This window comes from Psittacula echo, assembly GCF_963264785.1.
Source record: "Psittacula echo genome assembly, chromosome: Z".
In the NCBI taxonomy this organism is placed as follows: Eukaryota; Metazoa; Chordata; class Aves; order Psittaciformes; family Psittacidae; genus Psittacula; species Psittacula echo.
In genome coordinates, this window is record NC_137742.1 from 33,539,676 (window position 1) to 33,563,419 (window position 23,744).

Sequence of the window (23,744 nt, forward strand, 5' to 3'; positions counted from 1 at the left end):
GCTATTAGTTAATAGTTTTGATTGTTTTTTTTTTTTTAAAAGCAGAAGGAATGGTAAGAGTAGTTGGGTAACAGCAATTCTAGTATCAGTTTAACTATAAATTTTACGAGATTATAAATACAAAAGAATTAAAGTAAATTACAATTTGCAGAAACTATTAAGATAGATGCCTGAGAGCAAGAAAAGGAGATGAAGCTTACAAAGTGGCCACTCAAATACCTTTACATGCTCAAAAAGAAATTGTTCAACTACACAAACTGAAAGATTGTTTGTCTGTTTTACTAACCAAGTTATCCTAAAAAACACAGAATAACAGAATGGTTAGGGTTGCAAGGGACCTGAAAGATCATCCAGTTCCAACCCCTTGCCACAGGCAAGGACACCTTCCACTAAACCAGGTTGCTCCAAGCCCCATCCAACCTGGCCTTGAACACTGCCAGGCACGGAACAACTTCTCTAGGCAACCTGTGCCAGTCTCACCACCCTCACAGTAGAGAATTTCCTCCTAATATCTAAGCTAAATCTTTTTGTGAGTTTAAAGCCTTGTCCTACCACTACATGTCCTTGTAGACAGTGCCTCTCCAGATTTCTTGTAGGCCCCGTTTAGTTATTATAAAGCTGATAGGTCTCCCTGCAGTTTCCTCTTCTCCAGGCTGAACAAGCCCAACTCTTTCCTGTCTCCAAGAAAGCCTGTCTCTGATCATTTTCTTGGCCCTCCTTGACTTGCTCAAGGAGGTCCACGTCCCTCTTGAGTTGGTGGCCTCAGAGCCGGATGCAGTAGTCCAGGTGGGGCCTCACAAGGACAGAGTAGGACCTTCTGGCCACGCTCCTTTTAATGCAACTCATCATATAGATGAATTTTTGGGCTGCAAGCACACACTGCAGTCTCATGTTGAGCTTCTTGTCACCCAACACCAGCAAGTCCTTCTCCTCAGGGCTACCCTCAATCCACTCCCTGCCCAGCCTGTAGTTGTGCTTGCAATTGCATCAACCCAGGTGCAGGACCCTGCACTTGGCTTTGTTAAACTTCATGAGGTTTGCATAGGCCCAGTCAAGATTCTTCTGCCATCCAGAAGAACCACTCAAGGTCCTACTGGATGACATCACTTCCCTCCAGCTCGTCAATCACACCACGCAGCTTGGTGTCATCAGCAAACTTCCTGAGGATGTACTCAATCCCACTGTACATGCGACTAACATAGTGCTAAAAGAAAATATTATCATTCATCCTTACTGGTGTCAAAGAAATCTCCAGATCTCTGCTTTATAATTGAAAGTAACTGGGTATATTGTATTGAAGCCAGTTTTATATCGTAATTAAATGTCTTTAACATAAATTAACTGTATAACTCAGTTGCAAAATGGGACTGTTAAGCAATTTCAGTGTACACAAGGGAAACAGCATTATTTCATCAAAAAGTTTGTGTGCTCAATTCACAGGAATAAAGTTGATAATATTAATACTGTTATCATGCCCCAGACTGTGATATAGCTGAGACTAATTCATTTGAGGGTAGCGCTACAAATTGTACCAAGTTGTAAGTGTAATATAACTGTGATGTGGTAATAGCAGTTCAGAGAATGAGTATCAAAATTGAAGCTCTGAGTCCTTCCTCCTAATATTTCATCTTCCTTCCTAGAATTAAGTTCTCAATTTTACCTCATAATGGGCTTCCCATTCATTTTACCTGACCTACATACCCAAAAGAAACAACATTGAGTCTTGCATTGTTCCCATCTCCAAGGCTAAATGGCTGAGTAAGTGCTCTTTGAAAAACAGATCACCCTCTCAATCCTACGACTCAAAATGCAGATAATTCTTGGCTAAAAATAACAAATTTTGCATGTGCTACTTGGAACAACTGAGTATATTTTCAAATGCTAGAAGCTTTCAGTTTAATAATGGCATCAGTAGAAATAGAGATAATTAATGTTAGTTGATTCCAATTCAACTTATTCTTGTTCAGTAGAAAAATACTGAATTGGTTACAGACTTTATCCTGGTCATGCAGGACTTTTTGTCATTGCCCTTGCAACAAGTAAGACTTTCTCATAAACTTTCACACTGTAATTTTTTTTCCACTCAACATTTTCAAAGCTGTTCAATCTAAAAAGAAGGAACTGGTTAGATCACTGTCTGCTTATTCTCACTCAATATCCCTTGACATGTTTTACCCATCCAGATACTTTACCATCTTGGTATACTTACATAAATTTATCTTTCAAGATGTCTTTATTTTACATTTCCCAACTCTAATTTACATTATATTAAGCTTTATTTTAGGTATTTCAGAGAATATTAGATGTTGGCTGAAAATATTGTTTACACTTCTATTTGGGTTCCTGGGATTAGAAAGTCCCTTTAAAACTCCATGAATACACAGACTATCAGTCATAATTATGGACATTAATGTGTGTTCAAATCAAAGGAATTACTCATGAAAAATAAGGATCTGTTTTAGAAAAAGAAAATTTTTGGTACAGCTTTTGTAGGCTTAGGCCATCTGTATCATCAGCACTGAAATAATAGCATTTCTATTCTTAGTAATGTTGCTAAAATCTTTAATTAGGTTTATTAGATTGAAAAAAAAATCCAAACCTTTTGAAATTATTACTCAAAGAGGGTAGCAACAGCAAAAATATAATTCATTAGTTTAGGAACAGATGGAAGAGGATTATAACAGCATAGCAGGCTTGCAAAAATAAGATATATTCACTAACAGAGCACATAAAAACTTCTTGTTTTAATCACTGTAACAAAAAATACAAGATAAAAGCAGTAGAAAAAAATATGTTACTTTAGTGTGCAGTGACTTAGAACCAAAATTTTTCTAAGGAACAACTTGTACATTCACATTACAATCACCCAGAGTATCAGTGCCTCACTGTTGACTGGGACCATCCTTGTGGTCCTCTAACGAGTCCAGCTGTGAAGTTCCTCTTTTTCTCCCACTGCTTCTTAATATTTTCTTCTCTTAAGAAACAGAAGGTACGATGTCCACAGTACCAAGAAATTGTGGTAGAGAGAAAGAATTTTCCAAGCAATCAAATAATAATTCTGTTTGGCAAACACTTCATAGTATCACCCATCATTAGAAAATTAAACTCTGTTCCTGCATTTTGCAGCATTTGTGTTCTCAGTTGACAGTGTAACGTCAATGTCTTCTGTTGTGCCTTTTTCAAGAATGTAAAATATGTTGTTTCCCAAGGTGACAGAGAATCGACGTTTTTCTTGGTATCCTGGGTGGCTTCCATGAATGATCTAGTGGCATGGTTCATCTTCCTAGTATTTTATCCTTACCACACACACAAAAAAAAGTAAAAAACTCCAATTGCACAATGTAATGCTCATTTATATTGTTCGAACAGCTAACATCAGCTGCACAAGATAAGGAAGCCGCAGCAAGGGAAAAATACCTGGACACATGCTGAATGCATATATGTAACAGGAAAAAACCCTGAACAGTTAAAGAGAAAGTGGTATCTCTAACTGTTCATTCTATTTATTCTAAGTTTTTTTTAAACCTGTAACTCTTACAATTACACAATCACATAGGTCTACTGAAGTAATTGTAATTCACTCTAAAGATACTATATAACATGAGAAAGTATAGAAAAATGAACGGTAAATTATTGGTGCTGTGTTGAACACAAAGAAAAGGGGCAGTGTTAATGTATTTTAATGCATGTACCTGTGTCCAGGTACAGAAAAAGTGTTTTCTGAACTTAGAATAGGAAAACCTTGGAGAGTTCGTTTTGTTCTTGAACTTTCAAAAAATAATTTCTCACTTCTTTCTCTTTGTTTATTTAATATTAGTCCAGATACTTGCATAATTTGAAGTCAACAAAATCAGTAAGTGTGCTTTACCTGTAGTCTGTTTCACTTATACTCTGTGTCTGCTCTTCTAAAAATTCAGTTGTTTCCTGTCTCAGCCTATAGTTAAACATTCTAGCATTTTTCCTTAATCTGCCTGAAAGATCTAGTTCCTCAGTCCAGTTTAGAAAAGATGTGATTATCTACAGGTAGTTACAAATAATCACTTAATACTATAATGTAACTACTTAATGATTGTTAAAAACAAGTCTCAACCATAGGCTGGTATGAAAGGCTTATGAAGATGAATTTAGCAGCTGGCAGGACTGTAAGATGTTTTTTAACTGAAACATGATCAAGAGTCTGTACAAGTCTTGCTTTAGAAATTCAAAGAAAGTTTTTTAGAAGATTTCTTTTTTCTTCCCTATCCTCCTTTCTGCTTGCACACTTTTTTTCTTTTCATATTACAGAAATCCTTCAAAAGACTCACTTCAACTTTGGAGTTAATTCCAGAAAGTCTATCTCAAGCTATACAAATGGAAACTTTACCCATTTAAGCAATTACGCTGTAAGTGTGAAGTTGTGTGTCGTCACTGCTCTATGTCTATTCAGACACGTCTAGATGATGCCGGTTGCCCATTGCTTTATATTAGAATTTTTAGCAATATATTTTTTTCAGAGTTAAATATAAACTCAATCTAAAACAACATAAAGGAATATTTTTCCTCAGTAGTTGGAAATCAGCAGTAGTAGTAACCCATTATCTATGGAGTCTTACGTAATTACAATGCTCCTTTCACCAGTGGTTATGTCATGCTATGATAAGAAAAATCTGACGTCTGAAAGCTAAATTAAATGTCTTCTAGAGTAGTTTCCATATTGAGGACTATAACCCATATTAAGTTTGACTCAGTATGTTTGTTCAGTGGTTGTGCACAGGCTAGCCAAAACTGTCTGTACAATATTGCTACACACACAACCATTTGAAACACAAAATCTTACATGAATGAAAAATTCTGTTCTAAAATTTGGTTATTCTTTAAGTCTTTATGATTTGCCATGTACAAATATGATGTATTTGCTCTGATCTCTGTTGACCCTCTTCATTCTTTGCCAATCTTTGTATCAATAGTGGCTCCCTTTCTCTCACCATTAGAAAACACATACAGACGTAAATGGCAAATATTTGAGAGTTTTCACAGACGAAGTAAAACAGAAAGCGAGTAGCTCCTACAGTGACCTTCACTTCTCAAGATAACATACAAAGATAGTTATTATGGTAACATAGACTATACCACTGTCTAGCAATACTGATAAAAAAATACCGCCATACTTTCATTAATAAATATAATTAATCAACCTTTAAGGAAAAATTAAGAATTTATCTCTATAAAGCACAAATTACTTCTAAGGAAGCTTTCTAAGGATATTTAAATAGCATAAATGTAAAAGACAAATTATGGGCTCTTAAAAAAAGGTAAATAATGTAAATTATATAGATATTAATTGGCAGATAACACTGTTTCTGAGTACTACTTAAATACAGTCTTCCTAAGAATTCTTTTGTGATTACTAGATATCAGTGTATCTCTATCAGAAGATTTTAAAAGCCACAATTATTTCAAATATGTCTAACCTTTACAAACAGACATACAATTTTAATATGAATTATGTAAAAACTTAGTCCAAAGTTATTTTAGGCCTAATGTGAAATTCTAATAATATGGCAAGTTGGCAAATTATGCTACAGAATGTATAGACTTCAGACCTTTCACCACCTTAAGATGCTTAATTAAATTAGTTAATTTATTCATCTTAAAGGGATTAAATAGCCAGGGGTCATAACTAAACATTCAAGCTCAGTGGGGATAGTTACCTTATGATCTACTGTATCTGACATAGGAAAATAGGTCTTTCTATACCTCTTAGAGAAACATGAAACTGAGTATTTTAGAATGCTTAACAGCTGTTTCATCTGAGCTCCTGAGCTGCGCAATTGACAAGTATACAGACACTATTTTTTTCAAAATTCAGTAGCATGCTAGAATAGCTACTCCACTGGCAGACTGTTAGGATTTGTATGGCAGTATCTTAAATATCCAGTGTCATGCAAATAAATATGTTAACAATGGCCGGTATATTACAGCCACTGATAAAATTAATTTCCTTGGAAAAAACCCAAACCAAGAAAAAAACCCAACATATTACTGTGAAGCCTGCGAACTTAAAGTTCATGTTCTCAAGGATATCCAGTAAGCTAAAAGCATTCTACTTCTATCTAAAGCATTCTACATTACAGATTTCACAGTTCACTACATTCTCTGCTTTTGAAGATGAAAAATCTTTACTTCTTATGAAGCACATGGGACACTATGCATAAAATGGATTGAATTGGAAAAAAACCCAGATGGTTTTGTTGCCCATGCAAATCTGAAACTTTATCTCATTTACTGTTTTTTTCATAACATAATTGTCAGAAATATCCAATGTCTTCTAATGGCATGGGCTAGTTTTGCCCTTGCCATTTCTCCAGCATGAAGGCCATGTTGAATTTTTGCTTGCTCTTTACTAACAAAGACTTCAAAATTCCCCTTGTACCTTTCCCCACTGCATTGTACCCTCAGCAGTTAACATCAACATACGAATACTCAGTAACAGGACTCAGAGAAACATGGTGCAATAATTAATCAGTCAAGTAACAATCACAGAGAATTTTCCTTTCACCACCATATCTGTTTTATCAGGTATCTTTAACACATAAAGTCTTACCTGCCAAATAAACTAGCTTTAACTGTAGCAATAACTGTAGCTATGTACAGCTGTAGCTACAGACTGTTAGTTGATAAAGAATTAGCCGGATGGATGCACCCAGACAGTAGTGGTCAATGGCTCCATGTCCAGATGGAAATCAGTAACAAGTGGTGTCCCCCAGTGATCTGTACTGAGACTAGTACTGTTTAATATCTTAATCACTGACCTAGACAGTGGGATTACATGCACCCTCAGCAAATTTGCAGACAACACCAAGTTGAGTGGTGCAGATGACATGCCTGAAGTATGGGACCTGGATGAGCTAAAGAAGTGGCTGCATGTGAATTGATGAGGTTCTACAAGACAAAATGCAAACTCCTGTGCATGGGTAGAGAAACCCCTGGTACCAACACAGGCTGTGGGGTGAAGGGATTGCGAACAGTCATGCGGAGAGTGACCTGGGGGTACTGGTTAATGAAAAACCAAACAGAAGCTGATAATGTGTGCTCACAGCCCAGAAAGCAAAGTGTATCCTGGGCAGCATTGAAAGAAATGTGGTCAGCACGTTCAGAGTTGCTATTTATCTGTGATAGGCTGGAGAGTATGGAACTCTGTCTGGGGACAAGTGAGCAGTCAACAGAGAGTTTCTGGGTCAGGGTTAAAGGGAGAACAGCTACGGGGCACATTGTTGTGGGGATCTGTAACAGACCGCCTGATCAAGAGGAATCTATGGATGAACCACTCTACAGACAGATAGGAACAGCCTCACACTCACAGGCCCTTGTTCTCATGGTGGACTTCAATCACCCTGATATATGTTGGAGGGACTGTACAGCCCGGCAGAAGCAATCCAGGAGGTTCCTCAATTGTGTGGAACACAACTTCCTTCTGCAAGTAATAGAGGAGCCTACAAGGAGAGGTGCCATGCTTGACCTTGTACCCACCAACAGGGAGGGGCTCGTTGGAAATGTGACACTCCAGGGCAGCCTTGCTTGCAGTAATCATGAGATAGTTGAATTCGAGATCCTCACGACAATGAGAAGAGCGTGCAGCAAACTCACTGCCTTGGACTTCAAGAGAGCAGACTTTTGCCTCTTCAGGAACCTGCTTAGTAAGGTTCCATGGGATCCAGCCCTAGAGGGCAGGGGGGCCCAAGACTCTTGGTTGATATTCAAAGATTACTTGCTACAAGCTCAGGAGTGTTGCATCCCAACCAGAAAGAAGTGCAGCAGGAGGGCCAGGAGACCTCCTTGGATGGGTAAGGAAAATGCTGAGGAAAATTCGAAGGAAAAAAGAGGCTTATAAAAGGTGGAAGCAAGGACAGGCGGCCTGGGAAGAATACAGGGATGCTGTCCAGGAAGGCAGGGACCAGGTTAGGAAAGCTAAGGACCAGTTAGAATTAAACTTGGCTAGGGATGGGAAAGATAACAGGAAGGGATTCTATAGGTATGCAGCGAATAAAAGACAAACTAGGGACAATGTAGGCCCTCTCCAGAAGCTATCAGGAGAACTGGCTACCCTGGATTTGGAGAAGGCTGAGGTTCGTAATTGACTTCTTTGCCTCGGTCTTCACTGGCAAAGGCTCTGACCACACCACCCAAGTCTGCGAAGGCAGACGCAGGGATTGTGAGAATGAAGACCTTAGACCCACTGTAGGTGAGGATCTGGCTCGAGACCATCTTAAGAACCTGAATATACACAAGTCCGTGTGACTTGATGAAATCCACCCGTGGGTCCTGAAGGAGCTGGCGAATAAAGTTGCTAAGCCACTGGCCATCATATTTGAAAAATCATGGCAGTCAGGTGAAGTTCCCGATGACTGGAAAGAGGGAAATATAACCCCCATTTTCAAGAAGGGGAAAATGGATGACCCGGGGAATTACAGACCAGTCTCAACTCCGTGCCTGGCAAAATCTGGGAGCAGATTCTCCTAGAAGGCATGCTAAGGCACATGAAAAACAACAAGGTACTTGGTGACAGCCAGCATGGCTTCACTAAGGGGAAATCCTGCCTGACCAATTGGTGGCCTTCTATGATGGGGCTACGGAACAGGGGCAGAGCAGTTGACGCCATCTACCTGGATTTGTGCAAAGCGTTTGACACTGTCCTACATGACATCCTTGTCTCTGAATTGGAGAGACATCAATTTGATAGGTGGACCACTTGGTGGATGGAGAACTGGCTGGATGGCCGCATGCAGAGAGTTGTGGTCAATGGCTCAGTGTCCGGCTGGAGACCAGTAACGAGTGGCGTTCATCAGGGATCAGTACTGGGACCTGTCTTGCTCAACATCTTTGTTGGTGACACGGACAGTGGGATTGAGTGTGCCATTAGCAAGTCTGCTGATCACACCAAGCTGTCTGGTTCAGTTGATATGCTGGAGGGAAGGGATGCCATCCAGAGGGACCTGAACACGCTTGTGAGGTGGGCTGATGCCAACCTCATGAAGTTTAACCATGCCAAGTGCAAGGTCCTACACCTGGGTCGGAGCAATCCCAGGCACAGCTACAGGTTGGGCAGAGAAGAGATTCAGAGCAGCCCTGTGGAGAAGGACTTGGGGGTGCTGGTCAATGTGAAAATGAACATGAGCCGGCTTCAGTGTGCGCTCACAGCCCAGAAAGCCAACTGTATCCTGGGCTGCATCAAAAGGAGCATGACCAGGAGGTCGAAGGAGGTGATCCTGCCCCTCTACTCTGCTCTCGTGAGACCTCACTTGCAGTATTGTGTACAGTTCTGGTGTCCCCAACATAAAAAGGACGCGCAGCTGTTGGAGCAAGTCCAGAGGAGGGCCACGAGGATGATCAGAGGACTGGAGCACCTCCCGTATGAAGACAGGCTGAGAAAGTTGGGGCTGTTCAGCCTGGAGAAGTGAAGGCTGCGTGGAGACCTCATAGCAGCCTTCCAGTACCTGAAGGGGGCCTGTAAGGATGCTGGGGAGGGACTCTTCATTAGGGACTGTACTGACAGGCCAAGCAGTAATGGATTAAAACTTAAACAGGGGAAGTTTAGAGTGGATGTAAGCAAGAAGTTCTTTACTGTAAGGGTGGTGAGGCAGTGGAATGGGTTGCCCAAGGAAGTTGTGAATGCTCCATCCCTGGCGGTGTTCAAGGCCAGGTTGGATGAGGCCTTGGGTGACATGGTTTAGTGTGAGGTGTTGTCCTGGGTTCAGCAGTAGCAGTCAGTTTTTCTCCTTCCTAGTAGCTGTTGCAGCACTGTGTTTTTGACTTTTGGCCTGGGAACAAACCTGATAACACTGATGTTTAGACTGACCAAGGACTTTGTGAGTCTCATGCTCTGACAGGGAGGAGGAAGGGCTGGGAGGAAGCAGGGACAGGACACCTGACCCAAACTAGCCAAAGAGGTATTCCATACCACAGCACGTCATGCCCAGGATGTAGAACTGAGAGTTCCCGGAAGGGCTGGATCATGGCAGGGTGGGGGGCGAGGTACCAGTTGGTGAGCGGTTGTATTCTCTTCCTTGTTATTTCCTTTATCATTATTATTGGTGGTAGCAATAGTGGTTTGTGTTATACCTTAGTTACTGGACTGTTTTTATCTCAACCCGTGGGAGTTACATTCTTTTGATTCTCCTCCCCATCCCTCTGGGGAGTGGAGGGGGGAAGTAGACTGCATGGTTCTAATTTACAGCCGGGGCTTAAACCACGACAGTTCTTTCTGGCGCCCAACATGGGGCACGAAGGGTTGAGATAACAACAGATCTGACCAAGGCACAATGCTGATTTATTGGCTCTCAAAGTTGTTTCTCTTGATGTCACAGTTTCAGTATGCTGTAGCTTACTTAGAGCCGGTATTTGCTGTGTTAGTGTTTATCAAGTGTGGGCCTTCGGCTAAGGTTCTTGCTCCACTGTACTTTATGGTAATGGCTTGTAATACGGGTGGGCTCCAGCAGCAGGGCGGGATGGACGTGGCCATGGATTTGTACCTGGCCGTCCCGCTGCTCTTCACCGTCCTGGCGCTCGTCCTCGCGTCCGTCTGTGTGAGGCTGCGGGGAGATGAGGGGGAGCGGCCCCGGGAGATGGCGGAGGCCTAAGCGGCCCGGGAGAGGGGCCCCGGGGACCAAGCGGCGGCGGGAGCGGGGCCGGAGGGCGGGAAGGAGGCGGCTGCCGAGGAGGGGAAGGAGGCGGCGGAGGAGCCAAGCCCCGTGGCCGAGCCCAGCCCCGCGGTGGCCGAGAGCATCCCCCAGCAGCCACTCGCTGAGCCCCGCGAGCTTGATCCCCAGGAGGATGCAGGAGACCCCGCAGCACTTTCCAGCAAGGCAGAGGAGGAAGATCTGGACTCAGAAAAAGGGAAGCTGGTGGTGAGAGAGCCGGCAAGCACAGCAGCATCATTTGAGAGTTCTGAAGGTTTTGAATGGCCTTTGGGTACCCTTGGAACCTGCCTGCTGATTGTGATGGGGATCAGCATGTTGGCACACATACAGAGTGTGTTTTACCCACAACCATTTTGTCTAATCCCGAGAGTTAAGCAGAGTCAGGTTTGGGTCTTGTCTGGGTTTAGACAATACAGGGGGACCGAGAGGTTTTCCCCAAGGCTGGACAGTCATGAGTGTCACGGTGTGTGCGACAGTACGGGCGAGTATCTAATCCACTGGGCCCCTCCAGTGCTTTGGAAGCGTCGGAGATGGAAGGCAGCTGTGTGGAGTCCCCGACGACAAGTTGCAGAGATTGCTGCAGGGGAGGGTGAATTATTTGGAGCCTGATGGGCCCATGGCACTTCAGGCCATCAGGGCAGAGATGCAACACAGAGATGGACTCATGATCGAGGGGTGGACTTAGCAATAGACACTATTGCCCAGGTTATTCACGACTGTGCACACTGCATACAGCCTCTCCTGCTCTGAAAGACTGTTACAAGAGATGGAGCCCAACATCATGGACCAAATGGACTCAGCAGCTTTATAGGGATTGGTCCGTGCACTAAGATAACAGTGCACCGAGATGAGAGTGAGGGTATATGGAAAATGTGGGATCTGAGCATGACGTGAATGGTATGGAATAAGGGGTGGATACTGTCCTGGGTTCAGCAGCAGCAGTCATTTTTCCTCCTTCTTAGTAGCTGTTGCAGCACTGTTTTTGACTTTCAGCCTGGGAATAGGGCTGATAACACCGATGTTTAGACTGACCAAGGACTTTGTGAGTCTCATGCTCTGACAGGGAGGAGGAAGGGCTGGGAGGAAGCGGGGACAGGACACCTGACCCAAACTAGCCAAAGAGGTATTCCATACCATAGCACGTCATGCCCAGGATGTAGAACTGAGAGTTCCCGGAAGGGCTGGATCATGGCAGGGTGGGGGGCGAGGTACCAGTTGGTGAGCGGTTGTATTCTCTTCCTTGTTATTTCCTTTATTATTATTATTGGTGGTAGCAATAGTGGTTTGTGTTATACCTTAGTTATTAAACTGTTCTTATCTCAACCTGTGGGAGTTGCATTCTTTCGATTCTCCTCCCCGTCCCTCCAGAAACGGAGGGAAGAAAGGTGGGGGGGGAGTAGACTGCGTGGTTCTGATTTACGGCCTGGGCTTAAACCATGACAGGTGTCCCTGCCCATGGCAGGGGGTTTGGAACCAGATGATCTTAAGGTTCTTTCCAACCCTGACTATTCTATGATTCTATGATTCTTTCCCTGTGGTCTTCTGAGACTCCACCTGGAGTACTCCATCCAGCTTTGGAGTCCTCAGTACTCCAGGAAAGACATGGACCTGTTAGAGCCAGTCCAGAACAGGGCCTCTGATCACAAAAGTGATCAGAGAGCTGGAACATATATCCTGTGAGGAAAGGCTGAGAGAGTTGGAGCTGTTCAGCCTCAGGAAAAGAAGGCTCTGGGGAGACCTTACTGCAGTCTTTCAATACCTAAATGGGGCTTATAAGAAAGATGGTGACAGACTTTTTAGTAGTGCCTGCAGTGACAGGAAAAGGGGCAATGGTTTTAAACTAAAACAGGGTAGATGCACACTAGATATAAGGATGAATTTTCTCACAAGGAGTTTGCTGAAACACTGGAATAGGCTGCTCAGAGAGGTGGTATATGGTCTATCCCTTGAAACATTCAAGGTCAGGCTGGATGCACCTCTGAGCAATCCGATCTAGCCTTTGGAGACGTTCCTGCTCATTACAGAGGTGTTGGACTAGATGACCTTTAAAGGTTCTTTAAGGTCCCTTCCAACCCAAACTATTCTATGATTCTATGACAATGCAATGTCCTTTTGAAGCTCTGCAATGGCATCTCTACTTGTACACATTTTCATGAAGCCTATTATTTATTAAGCTTAGCTGCACACCTCTGATAGGAGTAGGAATTCATGAACTTGCCAGGAGTTATAGGAAGAAAGGGAATGACCCAAAGACTACATACATATTGCTCTCCCTTTTTTGTCAAATATTCTGCTTGACTAATTAGCTTCTCCTTCTCCATCATCTACAAGAACTCTTCACAAGTTGCCCACGGCCAAGACAGAATAGCAAATAGTAGGAGAGTACAAAAAACCAACATCAACCTGTCCAAAGGAGATTGAAGATCAAAGTTAGCTCATTTTATTTCTTTTTAAAGAGTACCTAGGAATTTTAGGCCTGAAATGCTTATTTGTATATTCATATACTGAATCTAATCATTAATATGCAGAATTAGTAGTAATACTTCAAGGATAATAATGAGATATGTAACAATTAATAGCATCAGATTTAACACATTCCTGATAGGCTACCTGGCCTAATACATAACTAAAAATCATAAATAAAAGTCCATGACTCAGATAGTTTGACTTCAGCAAGTATTGATATATATAGTTTGACTTCAGCAAGTATTTATGAATTGTTCCAATGGAAAATATTTTAATAACAGATAAATTAAATATCCAAGAAGGAAAGTTAAAAACAAGATAAAAAGCAAAATAATCCTGGGTTGACTTTTACTGACATCTTAAATTTAGTTTAAATCTACAGAAAGCACTTTGTTCAGAGGTTTGAGTACAGGCTCTGAATTCAGCATGACTTCAATATACTGGGCGAAAGGTTGTTATCCCACCAAAATACAAGTAAAAACAAGAACACAAGAACACGCATTTAGTAAGAAGAAATAATAAGCAAAGTGGAAGTTCAGCAATTACACAGGACATCTACCGGAACTTTTTCTTATAGTGCACGACAGTCTGAATGCCTCAGTATCGTAAAACGGCAAATGACTTTCTGACACTGTCCTCTAGCACATGTTCTCTATGCAAAAAACAGACAATAGCTATTCAGTATTGTTCTGCACTGGAAAATATCATATGAGATTTTCCTGTACCTTCTTTTAAAAAGAGTTTTCATGTAAAAATGGTGCAGGCTGAATGTTAGCAGGCATAGGATACCTAGCATCTTAGTACATCCTGAACGAACTGATTTCATATAATCTAGAAGAGAAAAAAACTAGGAAATGCTACTTCACTGGCCTTCTCACAGACAAGGTAGTTAATACTGTTTTATTTCTGCAAGACTAAATAAGAAAGGATTGGCTTACATTTTCTGTAAGACTGTTACTTTGCATTAGAACTAGGATGTTTAGTTCATAAAGCAAATGAAGCCATTCAAGTAGACTTTCAAAAGACATTTTCAAAAAACATACAAGCAATAAATATCTGAATTGGAATCCTAGCACACTTCACTGCCACCTTGCAGAAGCATGGATTCAAGGAGATTCTCTCTCAAAAGCAATACACTTTAAGGTCATTACATAGAATTTGTGTTCATTTATCCTTCAATAAGCCAGTATGTTCCAGGGGAAAAAAAAAATACGTTTTTATCTGCATAATTTTCCAGGAGTTAGAAGACAATGCAGAACTTTCTTGTGGGATTATGTATAGACTTACATAATTTAGATATCAAGTTCTGAATGAATAAACCAGTTTAATGAACTTTTGATTTACAGGCAGAAGATATTTAGTTCTATCCAATTAGAACAGTTTGTGTGCAAGCTGGATAAAAACAGTCATTGTATCCACTGTGGAAAAATTTCTCTGAAGTATTTTTCCTGCAGGTTATTTGCAGTTAGAGCCCCTAGAATTCCATTTAACAAGGCACTAAGCCTAATTCAGCCATTGAAATAGTATAGGCTTTGCCTATTCTAAGAAAAGGCAAGTATCTCTTCATATGTGCTATGCCTTTGAAATCAAAAGCGGGTCCTGAATAATGATGAACATTAGCATTCTCAATTATGTTTCGTAAGTAGAGAACCTCTAGAAATGTCTTCTATTCAAAACAGTTTAGAGACACTGGAAGATAATACTCTAGCCTGAAAGAGTTTATTTGCAATTATATTCTGTGCTAGCTCTGAGACAGAAGAGAAAAAAAAAACATGCAGGTATTATACATGCTTACACATTGATAACCATGAGTATCTTCTATTCCTAAAGTCATAAAGCATAAGTTAGTAGACTATAGCATGCCCAAATTTTACAGCATAGTATTCAATATTGCAATATGGTATGCTTCAACATAAGTGAAAATGAAACTTCTAATACGTAGCTAGGTGGACGATATAAAATTTGAATTTATGAACTAACATCTTCTCCTTGTAATTGCAACCTTAACCAGTAGTAATGGTACCAGAAAGCTACACAGAAATTAACCATTAATGCAGTTTGCAAACAAATAATTTCTTATCCTTCAGACAATAAAATTTCTACTGTATCACACTACAGTAAACATAAAACTGAAACAACAATATGAAGGTTTAAATTCTTACATTATCAAATGGACCATTAAATCACAGAGCTGTTTTAAAAACAATTCTTTGAAATTGTATGAGTTGTGAGGCTTCCTTCCTGCTGCTGTACCACAGTGAATATAGGCTTGGTATGCTTCCTGGGTTCATGCTTAAACCACGACAGTATGTCTGAATTCCAGTCAGAGTAACATTATCTTATCTTCTACAGGTACTCACTGCCAAGATTTGTAAGCAATGAAAGCAGTTCAGCCTCAAAAATCTGTTCTTGCAGTATATAATAAAGTCCATAACAAATTTCCTTCATGAAGAGATACCAGGATATACAACTCAGAATTTAACAGAATAGCACTATACATGTAATACATGAATGAAATTGATCCAGTTACAATGCAGAGATGATCACTGCTATTCAGTTTAAAATACTGACATTTAATATTAGTTTAAAAGTTCCAACCAGCAGACAAACCACAAATGAAAGAAACCAGTGGTACTTCTTTGGCAGAGTTAATGACAAGCAAAAAACCAAGATTCTTTAATTCCTGTCAATCTCCCAGAAGAAAAAAAAAAAAAAAAAAAATTGCTGCATTTTAATTGTTTCAGATATTGTGTTAAAACAACCAAGTAAGAAGGGCTTCCTTACTCTGATCCTAGATCCTAGTGAAACCAGAAAATAAAATATTTTCACTGAAGAGCCACAGAGAAGTACATTAATATGGTAGGTTTTGTCTTGAGCTCCTTGGAGTACAGGAGAAAATAGCCACTATCGTGGGTGTACCACCTTTGAATACTAGGAAAAGATACATAGCAGAGATGAATAAACTACAGTGGGGTTGAAAAGAAGCAAGTCTAACAATTACATTGGTAAAAAAAAGTATCAGAAAACCTCCTTCTCAGCTACTATCACCTGAAACCTCATGTTGCTGGGAAAAAAACACTCCTTCGCTATTCAAACCCTCTCTACTTCTGGCTCAGCTTCAGTGTAGGAAACTCATTTTCCTGTATGGTGTACAAACAAGTTGGGTTTGTTGTTTTTTTTTTTTGTGGTATTTACTAAATAGAGCTAGTGAACTTATCTGGATGTTAATTTCATTATATTTTAAAGATTTCATTATTTTGAAACATTTTTACTTTCCTCCCTGCTCACTCAAAGGTATTTATAGTTTACCTGAAAAGAGAGATTTTATGAAAATTAAAAACAACTTTAAAAAACTCTGAGCTAAACCTGGGGTACATATCGTTTACTAATTGCTGGTATCATTCCATTCAAATGTAATACTATGTTTTGGTACATAAGTAACATATAAGTAATTTTTAAGCATGAAAAGGCTCATTCCACGCCACTTTTTAAAGTTACTTATAATCCCACTTGTGTAAGCCTGTCAGAGAGCAGCTTTTAGAAACAGGGAATTTTCTTTCTTTGTCTTTACTCCAGCTCTCGTTACATGAATATAAGCTGACTGAGCTAAAGTGTAGCTTGAGCTAAATTACCTGAAGTAAATTAGGATTGTGATGTAAGATAAGGTTCTGAGAAAGCCAGACAATAAAGTTAACTACATTTACAAGGATCATTGCTTGTTATCAATTACCCTAGCATACAGCATTTAGACTTCTATTCACTAATCCCTGATGTGGTGCTTGATTCCTCTTATTCTTAAAAATATTCAATTCTGCATTAAATTTAAATTGAGGACTTTACAGTTAAACTCAAATTTTATACTCAGATAAATGTACACCAGTATTTATTTCTAAACCATTTAAAGAAGCACCAGTGATGTAAGACATACATGACTAAAGCAAAACCAACTTAATCTTGAGGTTCTCTGTTACCTTAATTACTTTAAGAGTTACTACATTTGCACCATGTTCTTTCTACCTTACACTTTTAGGTTATCACTATTCTCTCATCTCACTGTTTCAGGATAATAACAGGACAAAGAAGCTACACCACATTTCAAGCCATCTTTTTCATCCTTCCCAACTCAGTGCCAAAGGGCAATTGGCAATGTTTTATGACCTTCATCCTAGTAGTTCATTCTTTGGGGCACTAAAACTGATTTTGTTCATCTTGGTATAGTAAAATCTGACATGATCTTTGTGCCATTCTCTGAAAACCTCCACAACACCAATGGCAGACAATACAGTGATTTTTCCATAGTAAATTTTCCAATTCATGTATATTTCAGCACCAAGTTCTGTTTACCACTGCCAAGCACAGATATATTTAAAATATTCTTCACAAGGTTATACTTGTCTAGATCATGCCTTTAAGATCATGCCTTTACAATGACTTCATTTATAGCAAATCTGCTGCTCTACATATATATTATGTACATTATCATGAACAAAAAAAAAAAAAAAGGTAAACAAATGCAGTTAAAGAAATGTAATCCTGCCTTTCTTCACGTAACCTTACTGAAATACACCTGGACATATGTAAACCAGAATGTTATTCTAATTTTTTACAGAAGTTATATTCTGACATCTCAAAATGTCAGATGAAGAACTTGTTGAACACACATGCGGTTTCATTATGTGTGTTTACATCAAACAACACTGGGACACATTTACAGTTCTTTGTAATTGTGCATTGTTTGAGCAACTCCAGGTATACTAAGAGGACTAAGAAGTACTGTGTTGCTGTACATAATCACTGAAATTTAGTCTAAGGTCTTAAGGAACTTTTAAAGAAAATGTACAGTCTATGGTTAATAGTTTTGTTCCTCCTGTAACTAAGTTGCTGGAGAAACTAATAAATGAGTCAACTTTGCCTATTAACGTAGCACAAGTGCTATATATGAGGGTGATCTTATAAAACCGCCCTCTTTTTGCCACTTTATCTACCTGTTATTTCAAGCCTCATTCTTCAAAGTCAGATCTAAATACCATGAGCATTTCTGACAGCCATCCACTCATGAGACAAGAGAAAACAATTTGAAAAGTCATAGAGCACTTAATTTCTTATATATTCAATACTGATTGCTATGGCATAATTTCCTATAAAATATAACCCTGCCAGCTCATTTCCCCTTTTAACAGTTTCCCTGTTAAATTGAACTGTGTTTAAGAGAAGAATCCATCCTAGATCTGTAATAAGAATGGGAATGTAAGTTGACCTAATTTGATAATAATGAAATACACATTAATTCTGCCCATATCCTTTCCCACAGTACAGCACAGAAATGTAAGTTAGCATACTTTAGAAATATTTTTATTTCTAGAGATTTATGAGCACAGCTCTTACGTAGTTGCTATTTATTTGCTTGTCAATTTTGAAAGAAAAATGTACAATTGCAGGTACAGGGCACAATATTTAAAACTTTCAAAAAATTGTATCCAAAATAGCATTTTATCAGTCTTTTTCAGCATTGAGAATAAACATTTTTCCTGGTGCTCTTACAAGATCTCAGCAACAATTCTTACGCTTTTTCAACTGGGCTTCTTTTTTATCATATTTGAGACAGATCAAATTCTTCACTCTATTTTATTAGTGAGGATACACTGAATGTTTTCTGGAGGTAAATTCACTGTATTTAAAATTTTTTAACTAAAAATTATAGGGTCCTCTACATAACAATACTTATCTCCTTCAAAAGACAACATCTCACATATTTTAAATAAATAAGCCAAATCAATGAAAGATAGGATCAGTATGTAGGTCAGTGCTTCTTTGGACTGCACCTTAGGATTGTTGATTTTTGCCTGGTTTTATTTTTCTCCAGTTTTAGACTCTGCTACACACAAAAAGCCAAGTAAGAATAACAAACAGTGACAAGCAATAACAACATAAGAAAAATTATACATTAAGCCTTCCCCCCTCTCAAGGATGCCAAAAGGAACATTATTTTAGGAAAGGATAACAGAGACGGAATCTGTTTAATGTAACTGATTATTACTTTTTTTTTTTTCAGACAGCACAAAGCTTTATCTCATTTTCCTCTGTAATATCCTGAAGGCGTCCTTCTAATCAATGCACAGTAAAAACAAAAGCAAACATATCTTTTCAAAGGAAACTGAAATTAAGGCCTAATTTCTTGGTCTTATCAAAAGAAGTTGAAACTCATTCTCAGGAAACAGACTAGGGTCCATATTTATAAACAGAGAATAATTTCATTTATCATAAAAGGAAATGACATTGAAAACTTTACTTCAAGACCTTGATCTGATGCTTTTAATCTACCATAGATGAGTTCTCACGTCCACTCTATACTAAAGAGTCTGTCTGCAAACAGGACATGCATTCAGATGAATAGCTGCAACACTGTTCAATCTGTCTTTGTACCCTAGAACACCCTGGAGACAGCACTGCACTCTGTAAAGAGCAAAATGTAACTGCAGTACAAGTACACTCAAATAAACTTTTGGAGATAAGAATTTAATCTTTCTGTATAACCTAGCCAATGACAGTGTTTGTAGAAATTATAAAAAAAGAAGTCTGGATCTTCAGCACAAAATGTTTTTTCTTAAATATAAATTCTGAGCCATTGGCAACCAATGTTCAGGTCCACGTGTAACATCTAGGGTATAAATTTTTTTTTGTTCCTCCACTCCTTTATTGAAAAAAATGGCATGCATACAGTATGTGTTTGCAATATATTCTAAAAATAATTGTTCTTCCTCCATTTCAGATAAGTAATAAACTACATATCTCTTATTTTTAGAAGGTATGTGTATTTCAGCGAGGCAGTAGAGGAAAGGAAGGAAGGAGAAATATTTACTTTGAATTGTAATTTCAAGAAATTCTAAAGCATACCCTTCAAACATAACAAGAAAATAAACTGCTTTTATACTGAAGCTGCAAAAGATTTGAGTTTAACATACAACTGTGTTTCAGTGAGATTAATCAGCATTCCATTAAACGTAAAGAATTGGTAGGTAGATTCAATATCAATGGATGCATATATGGTTTGTCAAAACTGTATTATCAGGCCACTCCAACATACAAAGTAGTGAAGCTGAAATCTGACAAGTGAAATGCCATTTTATAAGAGATTAGTCTTATAAGTAGAAGTGTCCAACAGATTTCTGGTTTGATACATATGTATGTTTTCCTTTCCTTTAAGGAATTTAGGTTAAAAAACCCAAATCGTTTTCCTTACTTAAGATGTGTTTTTCCTGAAATGAAAGCATTTATATCAGCCTGCTTCACACTACTGAAAATTTTGCTTTGCTATGGTACATTGGAATATTTATGACTATTCTCTTCCTTCACATCCAATAAAAAAATATAGGAAATGCACAGCAATGCACCACTGTCCTATATACTCTTATGGGGCAGATATGCCCTTCCATATTTAGGTGTAAATATCAACCAGTTATATTTATTCTGCGATTGAATTTTCATCCTTAGATAATTTTCAAAGAAGCATTTAGATATCATCTGAGAAGAGATTCCAAAACTCCTTGGGGAATGTCTAAGAGTAAAATTTTTTAATCTTACATTTCCCCAAAATCACGTAACAACACACATTGAACTTCAAAGTCACTAAGGCAGAAGAGTGTTTAAGAAATTATTATTTGTCCTTCAAGGCAGATAACACACAGTATTTTCTGTATGGTATGTCTTGATAATTGAAATAAATTGACACTAAATATTGTATTTCAGTGTAATTCATTCCATTAAACAAAGCAGATTTGGCTCAAAATGTTTATCTCTAGAGTGCCTAAAGGGGACAGTTACAACTTTTCTGCCAAACCAATTTATGCTGTGCTCAACTACTAACAAATTTCAAATGACAACATATGCTTATAAATTCCAAATTAAAATACTGTGTGCATTGCTTCTAAAGAGATTTATACAGCAATTGATTTTGACTGACTGCATTTTCTTCCCCCCTTTGATTATACCCTTATTAAGTTTTTTGCAGATGTGCTTTGTGACAAAAGGGTGAGCAGTAATTACAGTAAAATTTTTTATAAACATAATTTCATAAGCTGCCAGAAAAATAATTTTGATGTGATAAGCAGATTTGTACTACTTCAAATAGTGTTGAAGAGCCATTCTCATTTAGGCCATCTCACATAGCATTACTAAGATAAAAAAAAAATGTGGCTTTGGAGATCAAATTCAGAGTTAGGCATTGCTACTTATTAACTACCAGAAAAAAATAATTTGAGTAACAGTATATGGAAACCCTCGAGATGTGTCAATTGACTGCCTATTTATAGACTAACAGGAGACTTCCATATCTTTTCAATAAAGCTGTCTACAATGCTTAGTGTTATGAATTTGCACTTGGAGAAAGTGAAAGTTCATGTCCACTCAGGTTATGGGTGCTCATAAAAATAACCAAGAATGCTTTCCTTACCCCTGTTTCTTTCATCAATAATTTTATAAATCTAACAACTTCCTATCAGCTTGCTGTCCTAACGTTGCTTAGTTTTGAGTGAAACAATTTTTGTTTTGTTTTGTTTGTTTGGATTAAAACCAAATATTTTTTCTCCAACAGTGACAGGTCATGCACTGTTGCCTCATTCACTGTCAATATCTCCTTCAACAGAGGCCATACAAGGCATGATGGAAAGAAGATATCTTTTTGTAAATTATTGTGGAGAACTGGGAAGAGATATCAAGTCTTTTCCATGAAAATTTAATGCCATATTGTGAAGGCAACATAAATTCAGGTGATAAACATATCACCTTTTTTAAAAGATGTGATTTCTAAGCATTCCGGAATTGGATAGTTGAGAACACTGCAGTTTGACGCCATTATTGTAAAAAAAGAGCGCTAGAAGGCCTTTCATTTAATATGCAACAGCTCTGGTGGCAACGTGGCTTGAGCTGACTTCCTTCTTGGTTTCATAGGAAGACGAATTTGTTTTCTTTCCTTTAAGCACTTCTGTGCAATTCTGACTGCAGATACGAGAAAAATAGGTATCGGACTGCATTTGAAGAACATAAAATACCTTAGGTCACATGTCTTCCATGAGAAGGTATGCTGTTTGTAGAGAAGGCTATTGTAGAGAAAGCTATTGCTGTTTGTAGAGAAGGCTAATGATCATAAAATGCCAACTTCTTCATACAGATAAGCACCTGTGGTACTAAGAGCCCTTGATACCTTACAGCTGACTTCTAAAAAACAAAACTCAGTAAGTCACTGAGATTGAGTGATGAAACTATGGCATCATCTAAGGTAATGCAGATATAAACAAGTGTTCCAGAAACAATACATAAACCATAAAAAAGCAGCAGACTGGGAAACACCTGAGTGTGGAATCTCCTATCTAAGTGACCTGAAAGTGTTTTCTACTTACTACCTACACTGAGCCAGTGAATTTATGCAAAGGTATATTGGTTTGTTCTCGCTTTAGTGAAGAACTAGGATCTTACTTACCCTAGTAAACTGGAAGACTTTTTTGGTGCTTTTTTTTCTCAAAACTGTTCTTATACAAAACCTGCACATTGTAGTACAGGATTATTAGACAAATGGAAATGCACAAAGAGAGTAATTTCTCATCTAGCAGGCAGAGACTGAATTCATTCAGCTTAGTTTTTTGATGTTACATACCAAATTTCTTGGAAAAATTGTAGATGGTCTCAATACACCACACAAAGTTTCCTTTAAAATGATTTATGGGGGAAAAAAGGAAGGAAAAGATAGCTAGAGACACTAAAAGTCCTAATTATTGAAAAATGCTCGAATTACTAAATAAACAATTCCTCTGAATGCAGAATATTAGAAAGTCACAGAACAGTTTGCAAATATGAAAATATATAGTTGTGCTAATTAATATCCAATACAATACTAATAACTGTACTGTCACCTCATGAGTATGCTTTGCACCTAAATCTCAACCTCATCTGGCACCTCACTGTAACCTAGAAGTCCAGTTTTTGCAGTTGGTTGTCCTCTATGACTCATAAGCATCACTAAAAAGAGTCATATATTTTTCAGGTGTGCACAGAATTTCCCAGCTTCTTTCCTGGTATCAAGAAATCCCAGGCAAGTACTAGGCAGACCATCATAGTTTCTCAATGCTATGTTTTGACTCCTTCACTGTGAGTTACACCCTTCTCTTTATACTTGCTCAGTAGTGAACCCTTCAAGAAGACTATAAATATACCAGGTGTAATTGATACTGCATACCCAAACATGCAATTTCAGGCCCTCTTAAACTACACTTGGGGAAAGCTAGGTAAGAAAAGCACTCCCCTGGGCAAGGCAGAAGGGGAGTTAACAGTCTACCATTTTTTCGTCTTTGTTTCCAGAACAGAATTTGAGCCAGATTTTTTCTAACTCTGAGGAGATGTTGTGGTTTAAGCCCAGGCCGTAAATTAGAACCACGCAGTCTACTTCCCCCCCCACCCTTCTTCCCCCCACTCCTGGAGGGACGGGGAGGAGAATCGAAGGAATGCAACTCCCACAGGTTGAGATAAGAACAGTTTAATAACTAACGTATAACACAAACAACTATTGCTACCACCAATAATAATAATGATAAAGGAAATAACAAGGAAGAG